This window comes from Electrophorus electricus, chromosome 1 (assembly GCF_013358815.1).
Source record: "Electrophorus electricus isolate fEleEle1 chromosome 1, fEleEle1.pri, whole genome shotgun sequence".
NCBI classification, from domain to species: Eukaryota; Metazoa; Chordata; class Actinopteri; order Gymnotiformes; family Gymnotidae; genus Electrophorus; species Electrophorus electricus.
The window spans coordinates 448618-469131 of NC_049535.1; the positions used below are offsets into that span (position 1 = coordinate 448618).

Consider the following 20514-nt stretch of genomic DNA (forward strand, 5'->3'; position numbering starts at 1 on the left):
GGGGTACCCGGGGAGGAGGAAACTTGAATCTGAGGCCCCGCCTACTTTCAACTGCATCTGAAAATGGCTTAAGATTAGCCAGTATAGACTAGTGCCTGCATCACACTGCAGTCTGTGCTTTCCACGGGCTTGCTCTGAATGCAGCGCTCAACTGGTGTGCGAAAAGACGCCAGTGGGAATAATGGGGCTGACAGTGTCAAGGGGGAGGAGCGTGCAGCACTGGCCTGAGATGGACCTGCAGGGGGTCGGGGTTTGCAGATGGAAGCCGATTGTAGTTTGGCGGTGAGGGTGACGTAGCGCAGTAGGAGCTCCATGAGAGGAAAATGTTCAGCTCTTAGCTGTTAGCATCATGAATGGGATAAATGCAAAGCTGTCACAAAAAAGCCGAGGTTAAAGGGAAAAGCAGGTGAAAACAGTTTCACTGTGTGTAGCTAATATCATTGTGTGTATTCTAGCTAATTTCTGTGTGCATAGCCAGTTTGTGTGTGTGTGTGTGTGTGTGTGTGTGTGTGTTTATCTAGCTAATTTTAGTGTGTGTGTGGATAATTTTGGTGTGTATCGAATGCACAACAAAAGCGTGAGTGGAATGTTAATCATTCTGCTATAAATTTAACATCACCACCAGATAATGAAAACCAAATAATTTTCACCCAAGGTGATTAGAATGAAAAATATTACAAATATGTAATATTAATGTTACTAGCCAAATGTGAAATTCATTTTGACTTTATAGAACTTAGCTGACACTTTTATCCAAAGCGACTTACAGTTCTGAATTAATATGTCAAGTGTTTGAGGGTTAAAGGTCTTGCTCAGGTGCCCAACAATGGCAACTTGGCAGTGGTTGGGCTTGAACTGGCAGCCTTGTGTTGCCTTATTCAGGTGCAGCAGCAGTCAGGAATTTGAGACACATAAATGGTCACAGTCCTCACGGTGTTGTGATTCCCTGACACGACGCCCAACATCTCAGTGTCCTAAAGTGTCTCCCGTCTTTGAGACTAGTAAGGTAAGTATGAAGCTTTTATTAATAACATGGAATTACCTATATGTAAATTTAAGTGTGGATTATTATCTGACAGTAACTTTAGAGATGAACTCAAGATATTTTATGGACCTGTTAATACAGCAGCAAAACATTGAGAGGGTAATGTATGAAAAGCAAATGTATTCCAATGGTATTAACACAAAGTCTTAGCCAACAATGGGGCATATCAATCTAAACTGCATTATACACACACAGCAAAATCATTTCCTCAGTAATTGGTTGGACCAGCAGTTTGTGGTGGAAAAGTTCCACACTGACTCGGAATCTTTGAGTGTGCAGTCTGGGCGTACTGGCTGAACAGACTCACACCCCAAATATTACACATATTCATTAGGCTGTTTATTTTTGGTGATGTACCCTAAGGGCTTCTTGAAAGGATTATATAAAATACCACCAGTGAACACAGAATATCTGGGTTAGAAGCTAACCCATATATAGCCCAGATAACCTAAAGAATCCTCAAAACCCAGAGGGTCCCAGATGGCCAAATAATGATATCATCAACATCCTCTAGCACTCCATCTCAGTACTGCACAATTCCCACCCTGAACTTGTGAGCCAGTGGGCGAGGGAGAGGAAGGAGAGAGAGAGAAGATGAGAGAAAGACGCAGGGAGGGGGCAAAGACCGCAGTGGAACGCAGACATTAAACTTTAACAAGCAGCTCATTAGACAGGACAGATAGACTAATCACTCTCAGTCCAACAGCACTGATCACTCTCAGTCCAACATCACTAATCACTCTCAGTCCAACAGCACTGATCACTCTCAGTCCAACAGCACTAATCACTCCCAGTCCAACAGCACTAATCACTCTCAGTCCAACAACACTAATCACTCTCAGTCCAACAGCAATAATCACTCTCAGTCCAACATCACTAATCACTCCCAGTCCAACAGCACTAATCACTCTCAGTCCAACAACACTAATCACTCCCAGTCCAACAGCACTAATCACTCTCAGTCCAACAACACTAATCACTCTCAGTCCAACAGCACTAATCACTCTCAGTGCTGTTGGCTTCAAAAGTGGCCTGTGGAAGAAATAAACACATGCTCAGGAACCCCTCAGGATCCCCTCCTGATCTGACAGTCATAGTCCAGCTACATAATAATATTAGTTTCCTTGGCTTGATGTAAATGGAGACACTGTGACAAAATCCAAAGAGCTGGAAAACTTTCCCATAAAATCGTGGGATGAGGAGCCGGAGATGCTGCGAGTGGAATGACTGTGATGTAACTAGAACTGTTTACTGCTGCCTCTTGAAACTGTTATTAGGAGATAAGTGAACCTGCCTACACAGATCACAGCAAAGGGCACTGCTCAGCATATGTGTCTAATGAGCTGTGATCTTAGTTGTGTTAGAATGACAGCTTCCCTGATGTAAATAAAATATATGACAAATATAGACCAGGTACCAAAATACAAATGACTGAATCCCCATTTTTCAAAAGGCTTCGGTAAAGGTAACATCCAGTAATGATCAGCAGTGACTGTTACTTCTCTGCATCCCAGGAATGTGTGTATTGCATTTTTGGCCTGTTTTGTCAACCTAAAAAATCCCACCCAACCTCCCAGCCACCCAAAAAATCCCACCCAACCACCCAGACCATCCCAGCCATCCAGACCAACCCAACCACCCAGACCAACCCAACGAACCCAACCACCCAGACCATCCAGACCAACCCAACCACCCAGACCATCCCAGCCATCCAGACCAACCAAACCACCCAGACCATCCCAGCCATCCAGACCAACCCAACCACCCAGACCATCCCAGCCATCTCGACCAACCCAACCACCCAGATCATCCCAACTACCCAGACCAACCCACTCACCCAGACCAACCCGGCCACCCAGGTCCTGTTGGCCCTGCCTTTGAGCTCCGCAGAGCTTTGGTTTGCCGTATAACTCATGTGCCCTGAAACAAGAAGGAACATCCTGGGATGCCCCAGACATTGTCCACAAGATATACATATGAGATATGCACCCTTCAGATCACCATGTATGAGCCTATGATCCAACACTCAGCAACTCACAGTTCTCCTAAGGAAACATTCTATTGTAATATTTACTACATTTTATTTGTACAATACACAAAACAACCTTCAGGAAATCTGAATCTGAGAGACCCCTAGTGAGCAAGCCAAGTGTAAACAAAAACCCTGAACAGATATGAGGTAGAAACCATGAGCCATGAAAGCCATGCTCCTCTGGGCAGCATGCAACAGTGAAGTTACAACCATGAAGCTACAGCATGAAACAACGAAGAGACAGTCAGAGGCAAAATACAATGTTCATATACTCAAGGTACAACACATTAATCATATATGCATAAAATATAAAGTAAGAACAAAGCTCTTCCTTTACAGCTCCCTGTGAGGGTCATATGTACTTTTGTACACTCAGTGCATTTTGTTTTATGGACAAATAATTAAACCAGGCACTGCTCTGTGGCTCCAGTCAGTCAGGGGGAGTGTGGATGAAAAGTGTGCTGTATTATTTAATGTACCTTGCGTTACCATGGGAATAGCAGCACCTGAGCCAAGGTGAGGTTGTACTAGGTCAGAGAGCAGATCAGTGACAGAGTGCAATAAACCTGGTTCTGAAGACCAGTGAAGAACGTGACGAGAGCTACAGAGACCTGCAGCGTGAAACTCCAGACACAACCCCTCATTTTCACCCATTAACTTGTCACACACTAAAGTCTTAAAGGCTTTGCAAACTACTTCCTTTGAAAGTTCATTCTCATGCAGTCTTATTAAAAACAAGATAAGAGTTACGGCCCACAGATGATTCTGGAGGTCTCACACATGATGCCTCAGGGTTTAGTAGCGAGTAGAAATAAACGAATCCATCAACTTAATAAGGGAAGTGCTGACTCTCCTGCAGGACAGGGGCGGGGCCAGTCACCATGGTAGCACTCAGCCACCTGGACACCCTGGCCATACAATGGGTCTGTGAAGAGGAAGCGTCTCTCTTTCCCACCCTAAGCCAAGACAGAGCCTCACTACGTGCCGCGCTTAATGGAGAGGTAATGCAAAACCTTCCAGCAGGCGGTGACCTCTCAGTCCTGCAGGACAGCAGACAGGCTGAGCGACTCTGAGCAGGACAGCAGACAGGATGAGAGACTCTGAGCAGGACTGCAGGTGGAAAGCTCTGAGTGCATGACAGGCTGCTATCTTCACCACACCTCCTTCCTTTCATTTAGATAAGCATTCTTCAGACCTGCTGTAGTAAATATACATATTTTTAAGCTCCATGAACTCACAACTGCTGTCAAGCAAAAACACTTCTTCAAGCAAAAAAAAAATCAACAAAAAAACCCAAATACAATTTCTATATACATAATATGCACTCATGAATCTATAAAATTTTATACTTTCGTCATACAGTTGGGTAATGCATTTTTATGATGCATTTTGAAAACAATAAACAAGTTACTGGCTAAAAGACCCGGCCACACGGAAGAAAAAACTCAAAGCTGCACAGACAGCAGAGTGCTGGGTGTGAGCTCTGATGAGCAGACAGGCCTGGGAGTTCTCTCCTGAGGGCAGCGCTAGACACACCGACATGCCGTGTGAACCAGTGTGAGAATGTGGAGGGGTTGATATCATGTTGAGGTGATGTCATGAGCACTCTCACTCGGAGTGTCTCAGAAGAACAAGCAAGGTGGAGAAAAAAAGAGGAATAAAGTGACTGATCAGGATATGTGACAAAACCAGGTGTGTATGTGTATGTGTGTGTGTCTGTGTGTGTGTGTGTGTTTGTGTGTGAGTGAGTGAGTGTGTGTGTGTGAGAGACTGTCTGTGTGTGTGTCTGTGTGTCTGAGTGTGTATGAGTGTGAGTGTGTGTGTCTGTGAGTGTGTGTGTGAGTGTGTGTGAGTGAGTGAGTGTGTGTGTGTGTGTGAGTGAGTGAGTGTGTGTGAGTGAGTGACTGTGTGTGTGTGAGTCTGTGTGTCTGTGTGTGTGTGTGTGTGTCTGTCTGTGTGTGAGTGTGTGTGTGTGTGTGCGCATGTTTGTTTGAATCTCAGTTTCCGGGCTCACAAAAGTTGGATAAGGATTCATTCTTTCTTTCTCTCTCTCCCACACACTCACTTTCACTCTCTGTATGTGTGTGTTCCACCATTTCAGAAGCATTTCAAAATAAAACATTTTGAAATTGAGAACCCATAAAACCAAAAGGCCTGTAAGTCTGTTGGTCTACTTGAGTCTTCCAGGCCTCCCTTCTCCTCTGGTTCCCCTCCCTCTCTCTCATGCTGGTTCTATTCTGCTGTACTGCGAGCCAATTTTCCCTTTACAACTGCAAAACATCCTCTGATTCTAGGGGAACACCTCTTCCTTGAGAGTCTGAGGGGTATTATATGACATTCATTACCCAGAGGAGGAGGCAAGCTGTCAGGCTGGCCCTCCCACCCTCTCTGGGGCTGGCAGCTGACTGGCACACACTGGGCAACCGGCAGCTGGCACACAAGAAGATGGCACAGGAAGGAAAGAGCCAAGAGAAGAGCAAAAAAAACTCCTCACAAGTGGGTTAGGGGCAGAAAGTGGGTGACAGAACATATAAAATATAAATCTAAGGGAGAAAAATGAAGAATGAAGGAGTAGTGACTGACACATATTACATTTGTGATGTGCTTTACAATACATTTTAAAAGAGTAGATGAGCTTTGATATGACTTCATTAAAGTCTAGCCTGCATTATCCTAACTATGCTGTGACTGACTGAAACAATACTGGGGGTGCCTGCCATTGGGCACAAAGCTCACAGCACAAAAAATAAACTCATTTGTTATATTTGAATATTGTAGCCTTCTTTGACATCAGTATCGCAAAGGCTGATATTGTAATAATGATTAAGAAACAATATATTGTACAGCCTCTTAGCTTATTCAGTTAGGTTGTAATGTATTTACATGTACTGCCCTTTGTAAAAATTTATTTACAAAGTCCTGCCACCCTGAACACTGCTGCCTCCTGCTCTGGTTCTAACCAGAACCCTCAGAGAACAACAAACTACAAATACCACTGAAGAAACAAACAGCAGTACTTTATTCTTTTGCTTTCTCTCTATTCTATCTCTCTGTATCTATTCTTTCTATATTATATATCTATATCTCTATTCTATATCTCTATTTTACATCTGTGCTATCTACATCTACAGCTTTATTCTATCTATATATCTATATCTCTATTCTATATCTCTATTTTACATCTGCGCTATCTACATCTACAGCTTTATTCTATCTATATATCTATATCTCTATTCTATATCTCTATTTTACATCTGTGCTATCTACATCTATATATCTATCTCTACCTTTCTGTATCTATATTCTATGTCTAGTCTATCCATGTCTTTATTCTATCCCTCCATATCACTCTATTCTATCTATACCCTATGTCTCTGTTCTATATCTCTCTTTCTATATCTATTCTATATCTCTCTATTCTAATCTCTCTATATCTTTCTATGCTGTCTATCCTACTACATCATTGATCTGACCACAGTCTAGTTCTTCTGTAATAGAAGAGAAGTGATGAACCAGAGAACACAAGCACCAAGGTGAAACAAGCGTGTGATTACTATTTAGTGTCTTCAACTTAATTTCCTTTGGCATAAAAAACTCGGTCCTAAAATTAAAAGTTCAGTTCTAAAATTAAAGTTTTCCTCTGGTTTGTTTGCAGGCCTTGTAAAAACATCACTGCATAAATGATTCAACTTAGAAAAAGTTGGACTGTTGGGCCATATCAGCCTTGGCCAAACTGCTTTTTTATTCATATCTCTGATAAAAGAACAAGTTTTACTGGATCAGTTTACACCAGCACAATTGGCCTGGGTCAGCGCCGGGTCTCTCAGAGTCAGCGCCAGGGCCCAGCGCTAATTAAGAAAACCTCAGTGGAAATCGATCGGTTTGGGTTCAACCAATGCAAAGTCTGTTGATTAAAGTGTTGAGTGAGATTGGGTCTTCACTTTAGTACATGATCCAGAGGGTGTGCAAAGCCCGTGAGAAGCCAGAAAAACTTAGAAACAAAGACCTTTATGTTTACAATAAAATACACGTGGGCCCATTAATTCATGTGAGATTGTGTTTCAGTACAGACACACATGCAGGTTATGAGGAGGGCTCAGAGGATTGGGTGCGTGGTGAGCGCACGTCACTGCTTTTTGTTGATTTCTTCATGGATAGAGAAAAAGTGAGAGAGATACAGAAAGATGGATGAAATTGCTTTGTTCTGTGGAGAGACAATACCACATGAATACAAATTCACTCAAATGTACAGCACTTCTGCCCATAACCAGAGGGACTAGAGAGACAGAGCTGAAACAGATGTTTGGAAACAGCACTCGAGAAGAAGATAAAAATAAACCCTGAGCAGACAGTGTTAGAATGAGAATAAGAGGAGAAAGATTGAGAATATGAGGAGAATTGAGTTTCTCATGGGTTTCATTCCATTAGGAGAGTCAGGTATTAGTGGTCAAGGACATTTTCTAAATTGTTTTGGGGTTTTTTTAGGCTGAATTTTTCTGTTGTTCAGGCACTTTTTTGCCCACATTATCTGCACAGCAAGAATTACCATCACCATGGTGACAAGATAAAATCCCATGGGGGGGAGGGGAGAGAGAGAGAGGAAAGAGCACAATCAGGAGGACAAGACACAGTAGGGACTCAGCTGGTGTCATAATTGGCCGATTGAATTTCCTCTCCTCTCCTGCAGTGATGCAACTGTGCAAACCACCTCCCTGCAATTTGTGTGTGTGTGTGTGTGTGTGTGTGTGTGTGTGTGTGTGTGTGTGTGTGTGTGTGTGTGTGCGTGCGCGCGCATGTATGTGTGTGTTCCAAACTCTAATGGAGGATACTGCATCTACAGTCGTTGATGCTCAAACCCTTTCACACTGAATTAAGACACTTGGTTGTCTGTCAGGCCGTGAGACACTGCGGGTCCGCGGGTCCACGGCTCGCTCTCTCTCTCTCTCTCTCTCTCTCTCTCTCTCTTCCATATCCCTGGCTACTCCTAATCCTTCTATCGTGTCCTACACAAACCCTTCTGCATAATCCACACCTCACATCCAATTAGGAGCCTACGGTGTCATTCAAGGCCCATTCACAGTGACTTGCATAATTACTTATTCAGTCAGAGATAAAATACAGAATCAGGAAACAGATGAAAACAGGGAGGTAAGAACAACTGTGATGGGTAGCGTGTTTTCATTCTGGGGCTGTTGTCAGGCCTTCTGCATTTAAGAGGGTTTCATGTTCATTTTGTGCAGAGAGAATCATGCCCTGGAGCTGACCTGGGCAGGGGTGAAAGGTCACGCTTCATTATTAATCCAGTGTGGGCTGAACTGGAGGGGATGTGACCCCTCAACAACCCCCATCTCAGAGGAAATGGCGAATGGAAGGAAATTCTGAGAGAAGCGACTGAGGCAAAAAAAAAGTGGTAGGGAGAGAGAGGGAGAAAGAGAGAGAGAGGGAGAAAGAGAGGGAGAAAGAGAGGGAGAAAGAGAGAGAGAGAAAGAGAGGGAGAAAGGAAGAGAGAGAGAGAGAGAGAGAGGGAGAAAGGAAGAGAGAGAGAGAGAGAGAGAGAGAGAGAGAGAGAAAGAGAGGGAGAAAGGAAGAGAGAGAGAGAGGGAGAGAAAGAGGGAGAAAGAGAGGGAGAAAGGAAGAGAGAGAGAGAGAGAGGGAGAGAAAGAGAGGGAGAAAGGAAGAGAGAGAGAGAGAGGGAGAGAAAGAGAGGGAGAAAGGAAGAGAGAGAGAGAGAGAGGGAGAGAAAGAGAAAGAGGGAGAAAGGAAGAGAGAGAGAGAGAGGGAGAGAAAGAGAAAGAGAAAGAGGGAGAGAAACAGAGAGAGAAAGAGGGAGAGAAAGCGGGAGAAAGAATTGGACAGGGAGTGAGATATGGAGGAGAGACAGAAAGAGAGAAAAATTATTTTTCCAAAAGAAAACAGAAGGAGGGTAAGATCATGGACACAACTGATACAGTAGGAGTCTATGATGAGAGATGGTGCATAGTTTCTTTGGCAAAACTCAGACTTAAATTAAGTCCATTTAAGCGCCATCTTTTTACCGCCCATCCTCAATGCATCCCAGAATGCATCGGTTCTGGCTAGGTCAAAAGTGTGCCTCCTTTTTCTTTCCAGTAAGTGCCATAAAAACACTGTCATCATCAAAAAGTAAGTGAAGAATGCAAATGTAAACAGAGCAAACATGCAGGCTCAGAGTCTACCATGGCCAAGTGGATAACATCAAACAAGCTGACGAGACAACACTCATCTAGGACACACAGAGGTGACCCACAGGCATCAGACCCAGAGCCATCAGCCAACCCTATTCGTCATGCCGCAAACATTACATTCCACTCGGTATATTCCATCATACCCCACACATTATACACTATATACTGTAGCATATTCCACATATCATATTCCATGTCATTATACAGAATATTCCACACAAGATAATCCACACAACATACCACATACATCATATACCACACATTATACTCCACATATCATACCCCATACATTATACCCCACACATTATGACCTACATATCAGTCTATACATCATACTCTACACATCACGCACATACACACACATACCCAACACATACCCCACACAACATACCCAATACTCTAAACCCCACACAACATACCCCATACCACATACCCAACACTTCATACCCCACACCACATACCCAACATGCCCCACACATACCCAACACTCCAAACCCCACACCACACACCCAACACTTCGTACCCCACACCCAATACTTCAAACCCCACACAACATACCCAATACTCCAAACCCCACACAACATACCCAACACTCCAAATTCCACACCACATACCCTTCATACCCCACACCACATACCCAACACTTCATACCCCACACCACATACCCAACACTTCATACCCCACATGCCCCACCCAACACATACCCCATACCCAATACTCCAAACCCCCACACAGCATACCCAATACTCCAAACCCCACACAACATACCCCACACAGCATACCCAATACTTCAAACCCCACACAACATACCCAATACTCCAAACCCCACACAACATACCCCACACAGCATACCCAACACTCCAAATTCCACAGCACATACCCTTTATATCCCACACTACATACCCAACACGCCCCACACATACCCCACACAGCATACCCAACACTCCAAACCCCACACAGCATACCCAATACTTCAAACCCCACACAACATACCCATTACTCCAAACTCCACACAGCATACCCAACATTCCAAACCCCACACATATACCACACACATCATACTCCACATATTATGCCCTACATATCAGTCTATACATCATACTCTACACATAGAGTGTATAGAGTATGCTCAACACATATCACACATATACACATACCCCATACACACATACCCAACACTTCATACCCCACACCACATACCCAACACACCCCACACAACATACCTAACATATACCCCACACAAAATACTCAATACTTCAAACCCCACACAACATACCCATTACTCCAAACTCCACACAGCATACCCAACATTCCGAACCAACACACAACATAGTCAACACTCCAAACCCCACACATATACCACACATCATACCCCACACATTATGCCCTACATATCAGTCTATACATCATACTCCACACATCACACACATACCCAAACCCCATACACACATACCCAACATATACCCCACACAACATACCCAACACGTCATACCCCACACCACATACCCAACACATACCCAACGCATACCCCACACAGCATACCCAACACTCCAAACCCCACACAACATACCCCACACTCCACCCCCACAACATACCCCACAACATACCCCCACAAAATACCCAATACTTCAAACCCCACACAACATGCCCAATACTCCAAACTCCACAAAGCATACCCAACATTCCAAACCCCACACAACATACCTAACACTCCAAACCCCACAGAGCAGACCCCCAGAAAAACCTTGGTAAACCATATCATACAGAATTACTTCACCTCTCTGATCCCTGCAACAGTGTGCATGTGGCCACTTTAAATCAGGTTGTGTAATCTAAGCCTTAACTCATAATCTGAGACTTAACTCCGCAAGCAAAGGAAAGTAAAGAGATGAAGGGAAAATGAGAAAAGGCTCACGTACACGCTGACACAGAAACGCAATAGCAGCCCGAGTGCTGGCGGCTGGAATGTGGAGATGGGATTTGGTGTGCTGGAAGAACACCAGCTCTGACTGGGATCTGCCCTGCCTGTGGAATATTCCATATACCCAGTGTTACATATCTATCTGTCTGCATCTTTCTCTCTCTCTCTCACACTCACACACACACACACACACACACACAGAACTTGAGATTGCTGGTAGACGAGACATCATGTCTGCAAACCACTATCTAACTCAGATATGCACCAGCTATAAACACACACATACACACACACAAACACACATTCACACACACAAACACACACGTGTGCGCACATACATACATACATACACACACACACTGTGTTTTGCTGGACACAGACAAGCCTTTTCCTGGATTGGATAACAGTCGGCAGATATAAAAGTATTAAATTGTTTGCAGACAGTTCCATTGACCCAGTGCCATCTGAGCTCCATCTTCTTCCTTGTGTTACTGAAGGTATTTGTTCATACACTTCATACATGCAAACAGTTAATAAAAAATTTAATATTACACTATCCTCTGAACACACACACACACACATACAAGACAGGGACAATGAGCGAGATGAGCTAAATTATCCACTTGCTATTCACCAATGTAAGCAACACAAAACATGCTTTTAAGAGAATGATAGTGAACAGAGAGAGAGAGAAAGTGTGTGTGTGGTGTGAGTGTGTGTGTGTGTGTGTGTGTGTGTGTGTGTGTGTGTGTGTGTGTAAAAGCTTCTGGGCAGGTACTTAAGAGATCTGACCTGAGTGCTTCTGGACTCTGTCAGAAACAGAATCAACTATTCAATCAATATCACACACACACACACACAATCACACATCCTCCTCCCTGAGACATCTTCTAAACTACACAGTAAACAGCAACACGTATAAACCTCAGTAACTGCGGTATGAGCGGGTGATAACAGCACCCTGAGGCTGGAGGAGTGGTGTGTGTGGCTGGACCTGCTAGCCTGGGCTTCTTCTCATCAGGGAAGGGTTTCGAGGGACCTCATCACGTTTGCACAGTTTTAACTGCAGCAGTACAGAGAGGAATTATAATAAAGTTATCAGCAGTCCCTGTGTCTGCACCTCTTCATAACAACACTCCTGCGAATACACATCAAACACAAACAGCTGCAAGCAAGCGTGTGTGTGAGCGGCGGGGGGTGTACACCTGTGTGTGAAACAGGAAAAGAGACATAAATACAGAGAGAGAGAGAGAGAGAGAGAGAGCGTGAACATGAATACAGGTCCTGGTGGTATCAAAAGCTCCTAGTTTACAGGCAGCACTGGGCTGTCTGTCTGACCTGACCACCACAAATATAAACACACAAGCATCAGGCAGGACAGAAAGAAAGCGCACAATCATAAGGCACTTGACACATACACAGACAACCTCAGATATACAGTTATACACTGAAAATGTACAACATAGTGATTAACAACTGACAACTGCTCCCATATTGACTGACCAAATTAGTACTTATTGTAGTGTATTATTTATGTTGTTTGTATTTTATACTTCTAGGCATCAGTAGTGATCCCTGTATCTCTACAGTATTCTAGCTCATTGGTATGTTGGGCTGTAACCTACTACACTGTACTAGGATGTATTCTATGAGGAAATGACAAAGCACTTTTTTAAGTCGCTCTGGATAAGAGCGTCTGCTAAATGCCATAAATGTAAATGTGAATTAACATCACAGAGCACAAGGTGAGGGAGAACGGTCAAGAATAGTGCAGAACCTGCAAAGGAGAAAGAGAGAGGGAGGGAGAGAGATGGAGAGAGAGAGGGAGAGGGAGGGAGAGAGAGAAGGGGGGGTGGGGGGGTGAGAGTGTACATATTTACAGGAGCACCAGATCTCTGGCAGTGTTGACACAAACATACAGCGTTTGGCTGCAGGGTAAACACACTGGCTGTCAGCACGTCTGGCTCCTGGGGAGAACAGGAAGTTCGTCTGGGCCCTTCCTGTCTCTCTTCTGTCATCAGCCTCTCTTCCACCTTCCCTCAGTGTTTGCTTTGAACCACCTATTATTACAAAGGCCAAGGAGACATTCTACAGCTCTGCGCAGCCGAATGAGGTCAAAGGTGTGAGAGGTCAAAGGCTTTCATTAAGCACCCAAATCAATGGGCTTTTCCCAACACGTCACATGATTCTCTGCGTAGAATTAAGTGAGGTGAGGAAGTTCTGGGAGAGGCACACAAATGCTCCATCTGGATTTCTCTCCTCGTCCTGTCCTTAAACGTCCGAGGACAAACGTCTGGACTTCCCTCCTCATCCTGTCCTTTCACATTCCAGGAAAATGTCAGTTTGTGCCACTACATCATTTTAAAAACATGGCTGAAATGATCTCTAATGCTGGGGAGAGAATACTGGGTTTATAATATTGCCTGTAAAAGCACTAATATTGGAAATATTCATAATTACAGGGGTGGGTGACACTGCTAAAAATCCATACCACAGGAAATCTTTATTACTGTACACATTTCACCATTCTGGTTGGCATGTGAGGAAGGTTTAAGGCTTTGGTGTAGTATGTTCATGGTTCATCAACCAGCCAGTACAACAGATGTGTCTTATTGGCATGTGGTGATCATTACAGTAGTACTGGCTGCTGTGGCTGATGTCATAGAAGGCCACAGAGGCCAACCAGCACTGCTCTGACTGATGTGGAAGGCCAGAGAGGCCAACCAGTGTGCTCTGACTGATGTGGAAGGCCAGAGAGGCCAACCAGCACTGCTCTGACTGATGTGAAAGGCCAGAGAGGCCAACCAGCACTCAGGTATGAGGTGTGAGCCTCCCGTGCTCAGACACCTGTTCTGTGAGAGTCTGATAAATGACAATCACATAATCTAACAAACAGAACCTCATTTTAATGAGAGAAACTCAGGTACATCCTCATCCCTGTCATATTCACCAGGGAGTTGTAATCTCAGTTCCAACACACAGTTGTATAATTGCAGTGTGGCACTCTGTCCACATCCTGGAGGGTGACATGCTGCATCCATCACTGTACCACTGAATGACTCTAGAAAACCATCAATCTGGTCTGTATTGTCAAGGACACTGAGTGTCTTGATTGTTGCCAGATGAGTTTGTCCCAACACCATCACACAAATCACAGTCATTCCTGCCATTTTGAAAGGTATCAGTCACTTTAATAGCAATTAATAACTGTAAACACAAGACTGTTCAGAATAGACACAGTTACCCTCACTGACACAGAGGCTGTAGGTGAGGATGAGTAATGTTGATGAAACAACAACTATTTATTCTACTTCTCCGTCTCTCACACGCACACACACACACACACACACACACACACACACACACACACACACACACACACACACACGAAGCTGGCCTTGACAGTCCATCATAACTGACATTAAAAAGACAGGAGAGAGAGAAGAGATTAAATATAGAAGAAACTGAACAGGAGATCCAGCATAGGATGTTGTCTGGTCATTCATGCTAGAGTATCAGACATATAATATTATTTATATATATATATATATATATATATATATATATATATATATATATATATATATATATATTCTATGACCACTCTTTCACAATTTGAGCCCGATGAATCCTGGCATTGTCATCTTGGAATATGCTCGTGCTATCAGGGAAGAAAAAATCCATTGATGGAATAACCTGGGCGTTCAGTATATTGAGGTAGTCAGCTGACCTCATTCTTTGGGCACATAACGTTGCTGAACCTAGACCTGTTCAACTGCAGCAACCCCAGATCATAGCTCTGCCCCCACAGGCTTGTACCGTAGGCACTAGGCATGATGGGTGCGTCACTTCAGCCGCCTCTCTTCTTACCCTGATGCACCCAAGTGGTTTTCTTAAGGCTACACAGCTGTTTAGTCCCAATCCCTTGAGTTCCCTTCGCATTGTGCGCGTGGAAATGCTCTTACTTTCACTATTAAACATATCCCTGAGTTCTACTGTTGTTTTTCTATGATTTGATTTCACCTCACATTTAAGTGATCGACGATCATGATCATTCAAGATTTTTTTCTGTTCTTAACCCGATTTTAGTAGTTTCAGCAATCTCCTTAGATGTTTTCTCTGCTTGATGCATGCCAATAATTTGACCCTTCTGAAACAGATTAACATCTTTTCCACGACCACAGGACGTGTCTTTTGACATGGTTGTTTAACAAATGAGAAGCTACTCACTGCATCAGTTAGGGTTCAGTAACTTGCTGCCAGCTGAAACAATCACCCCTGCAGTAATGATCCAGTGGGAGGCTCTTGCCTATCTACTTAGTTAATCCAGGTGCTGACCTTTTTTTGGCCAGGCAGTGTATGTATATGTTTTGCAACGGACCTCCAATAACCTCAGCAGGAGAGCAGGAGGAACTGCGAGAACGCCACACGCTGATGTGGAGCAGGTGACTCCTCCCTGGGCGAAGGCCAGCAGCCTCTTTGTGGCCTAATTGGTTTTAAACTTCTTTTTACTCATGTTCTTCCATTTTGCATGTCAGAGGAAGAGTAACCACACTGATTTTGCACTGTGAGGGTCATAAAGGCAGCTGTGATATCCCGTAATGACAGAATGGCACTCTACCCTACACAGTAGCATCACTGAGGAGGAACAGAACACTGGAGGCACAGGAGCACTTCCAAACTGACCCCTAACCCTAACCAGGTTAAAGTAACTGAGGAACATCCATCATCCTACATATTCATAGTTCAGAGCGAACAGTGTCAGGAGGTCTCTGCAAGGTGGTCTTTCTCTGCAATGCGGTCTCTCACTGCAATGTGGTTGGTCTCTTACTGCTAGGTAGTGTCTCACTGCAATGTGGTTTCTCACCAAAAGGCGGAGTCTATCTTTTGCATACATTATGGATGCTGTCTGAACTCTAAAACCTCAGAGACAAAATTAAAACTAGAAAATGGTGTACAAGCCTTTTCTAGAGTGAATGGCACACCGGCAACAGGAGCAATGCAGCAACACAGAGGGATGCTGGGCAGAGGTGGGATTTAGTGGTTTAGTAGGGTTTAGTAGGGTTTAGTGGTTTTAGAGGTGATCTTTACGGCTTAGTGGTGATCTTAATGGTTTAGTGGTTTTAGAGGTGATCTTTACGGCTTAGTGGTGATCTTAATGGTTTAGTGGTGATTTTAATGATTTAGTGGTTTTAGAGGTGATTTTAATGGTTTAGTGGTGATCTTAATGATTTAGTGGTTTTAGAGGTGATTTTAATGGTTTAGTGGTGATCTTAATGGTTTAGTGGTTTTAGAGGTGATCTTAATGGTTTAGTGGTTTTAGGGGTGATTTTAATGGTTTAGTGGTGATCTTAATGGTTTAGTGGTTTTAGGGGTGATTTTAATGGTTTAGTGGTGATCTTAATGGTTTAGTGGTTTTAGGGGTGATTTTAATGGTTTAGTGGTGATCTTAATGGTTTAGTGGTTTTAGAGGTGATCTTAATGTGACTCTGCCATCCTACACAAATGATGAAGTATAATGTTTTTGAATATCAGGTTTTATTGTGACAGGCTCTACCAGCCCACCACGCGGTGGTGAATGTAATACAGCAGACAGTAGGCCAGAAGGGAGGACATCTTCATCCTTTTAAGCACTTCAGACTCCAAAACATGTGAACACTTTAGATGGTACAGATTATCATAAACTGGTCATGGCGAGTAAAAGAGCAGCTATGAAACATGAATCACTGACAGGAAGAGTTGAGATAAACAGGAAGGGCTGAGATAAACAGGAAAACTAGCAGTTTCTCATCTTATGGAAACATGGCAAGGAAGTACCACACTGGAGAAACACGTGACAGTGAGGATCAGTTTAACCTGACCATGAAAGGCACTCTGAGCACACCAGGTGACCTGGTGTCAGAGGTCAGTAGGTTTAAAAGCAGGAGAGAGACAGCAGACTACTGCAGCAGGGTGGAGTGGCACAGGTGTGGCCCACGTTTGGCACAGGTACAGCACAGATGTGGCCCAGGTGTGGTCCAGGTTTGTCCCAGGTGTGCCCCAGGTTTGTCCCAGGTGTGGCCCTGGTTTGGCCCATGAGAGAGAGAGAGAGAGAGAGAGAGAGAGAGAGAGAGAAAGAAAGGAAGAAAGACAGTAGTAGTGCGTGCTGGCCTGAGTGATCAAAGGCAGCACTTTGCCCCTGCTGCTGTATCTACCCCTACATGTACCCCTGCATCTACCCCGGAAATGACTCCTACATCTGCCCCTACATCTACCCCTGCAGTTATGCCCCTGTTAGCATGAGAGACAGATGCACTACATTGTACTCAGTGAGCAGGAAGGGCAGACAACACGCTCCCTAAATTAGCTGCAAAGATTTACTGAATTTCTATTTCATAAATTTCAGTTTTACAAAATTGCCGGATAGTTTGAAAATTGCTTCATTGCATGAGTTACAAAACTTTAGACAGCAGAAAGAAGACGCCACACAGACAGGAAAAAAAGCAGAGAAACGTAGAGAGAGAGAGAGAGAGAGAGAGAGAGAGAGAGAGAGAGAGAGAGAGAGAGTGAGTATGCATGGGAGCACTCTGGATAAACTCACCAGACTCAGGCATGTTTGCTGAGTCTGGTGGCACAGGCTAGACGCCATATCGCCAAGCGACTCTGTAATTTACAGAGGTGGAATGCAGCAGGCAGGCGCGGGTACTAATTACAGACTGTTCATCTCTCTCTCTCTCTCTCTCTCTCTCTCTCTCTGTCATTTTATATCTGTGAATCACTGCAGGACAGAGAGGTATACATATGTGACCACTAGTGCAACAGAATAACATAAAGACCAGTGTAATAGATTTGTTATTCATTACAGCTTCCCCTTTCTGTGACATGACTCATGGCTACACTTACAGCATTCTGCTCACTACCAGTGTCAGTCTGTCTGCCACTTCCAGCATGTTAATACCTGACAGACATTACAAAGCTTTAGATATCTGTTGCCAAACATTGCACACATTATTGATGTCCATGTGTACAGACTGCATTCTCTGAAACCAATCAATAGTACCCTGACCCACACATACTTAGGAGGAGTCTATAATGGGTTCTGATTTTTTCCTACACCCAGGCAGTATAAAGACAGACAGACACACACACACACACACACACTCACACACTCACACACTCACACACACATCTAAATAGCTGTGCTGGTCATCTTTATGCCTCATAGTAGCAGAGTCTGTGTTTTTTGTCTGCACTGAAGTCTGTGTGACATCACAGAGCGAGAGAAGTGATCCCCTATCCAGGGTGACATCACAGAGTAGAGTGATCCCCTATCCAGGGTGACATCACAGAGTAGAGTGATCCCCTATCCAGGGTGACATCACAGAGTAGAGTGATCCCCTATCCAGGGTGACATCACAGAGTAGAGTGATCCCCTATCCAGGGTGACATCACAGAGTAGAGTGATCCCCTATCCAGGGTGAGCTTATGCCCTGGTCTCTACCTGCACCAACATACACCCAGTGAATGAGGGAGTGAAAGAGAAAAGAAGCAGGAAGCCTAGTGCTTATGCAAAGGTTTCCCCAAAGCACCAGGAGTGTGTGTTTACATGCATGTGTGTGTGTACACATCTTCAAGATGAGAGTAAAAGAGACTGTAAATCTGTGATCACAGGACTGTTACATAATTCATGTAATGCAGACCTTATAGACACACACAGCTTGTCACAGACATTCTAGTTTTCTTTGCCCTTTGACCTAGACAGTATGGCTGTGGCCTCCTGGTGATCAGTATGCAGACTTGATGCAAAAAAAGCCTCCTTTTGCAATCTTAAAAGTGCTGGTTGAGACAAGCCACAATAAAACACGCATGGAGAGAGAGAGAGGCGCGCGGGTGGGGGGTACACATAATATTTAATGGTTTCAGTGTCTCTTGGGAGACGTAAGCTAATTATCGACACTGGCTATTTTCCTTTATCCTACATTCATTCACCATCTCGGTTTATAAGCGTGGTTAGACGGGTCTTATCAGTAATAGCGCCATAATAATTTGGTTCTTCCGTAACCTTCCGACTGACCCGGGCATCGTTTACCTACCGAGGAGATGCATCACACGAATTTATCATCCGCTCCGAGAAGAGATAAGAGCAGGCGGGTATTTCATTAAGGAAGGTGAAAGACGGTCGTTTATCAGTAAGGACAACACAACCAATAAACTGTTCTGTGTTAATTAATTAAGACGTGAAGCTCTCGATTTGTGATAAAACACACACACGCTGTGCAGAAAGCGCATTTATGAAGCTGGAGGTTGAGGTTGGAGTGAACAGAACCTCCCGACACGCGCTAACGAGCCTTGACTGCTGGAGCAAAGGGGAAATGCGCCCTGCTCGTGCGCACGGATGCGCCGTGGCAACCTGTCAGTAAGGACCGACTTTAAGATACCGGTCAGTTAATGACACCTGGCTGGAGAACATATCGGACCGGAACAGTAAATCCTCTTCTATAATCTTGCATATGATCATCTTCATATGCGCGTACAAACCTTGAGATGTGTATTTTAAAAAGCAGAAACAGAATAACAGCGCTAGAGATAGTTTACCAAGTTAATGAAAAGATAAAGTAAAAAAACAAAACAAAAACAAAAACCCTGAGCTGTAGTGCTTGAAGTTTGCATTGCTCCGCGTGCATAAAGGCTGCTGGGATTAACTCCGCTGCAGCGAATATCAAACATGCTTAGAAGATTTTATTAATCAGAACAATTTGCATGCTAACTGCTGCTGACATGAGACAGCTGCAAATTATATAACCGAACAACAACAAAAGATTAACCATTTCAGGCCCGATTTAATTTACACGCTCTTTTTCCTACCTAGATGTCGCGTGTAGAGGTGCGGGAGTGACGTTCCGATGGAAAGCCTCGAGAGAACAGCCTTTCTCTAACAGAGCAAAGGCCAGCGAGTGCGCTCTTAACGGCGAAACGTGCTTCAAGCCTGTCAGCAGTAATCCGGATGACGCTAAAGGTGAATAGAGCTCCGCGTAGATGTCGCGCGACCGCTCGGGATTAAGCAGAACGACGTCTGCGCGTTCGCGCGGCGATAGCGTCCACGGCGGTGTGCGCGCTGAGTTGCATCCAGATAAACCAGACACGTCGGTTCAACCCTTACCGTAATGTCTAGAGAACACGTGCCGCTGAAACATTTCAAACATATTACTAACATTGATGTGGCCTTGTTTTCGACGAATTGTTTATTAAGAAACTTAATTCATTATGATGACTTGAACGATGAGAGGGATTATAACATAAATATGGACATAAAAACAAGAAAACATAGAAAACA

The 20514-nt window shown here is 44.1% G+C and overlaps 1 protein-coding gene across 1 annotated transcript in view; it reads right to left on the reverse strand.

The window, feature by feature from the left end:
* Positions 1–20280, reverse strand: part of dok4 (docking protein 4) — a 34541-nt gene extending 14261 nt beyond the window's left edge. Inside the window, exon 1 of the mRNA XM_027012834.2 lies at positions 20046–20280. The gene's annotated coding sequence lies outside the window, so the exon portion shown is untranslated. The remainder of the gene's footprint in view (positions 1–20045) is intronic.
* Between the last annotated feature and the right edge of the window lie 234 nt (positions 20281–20514).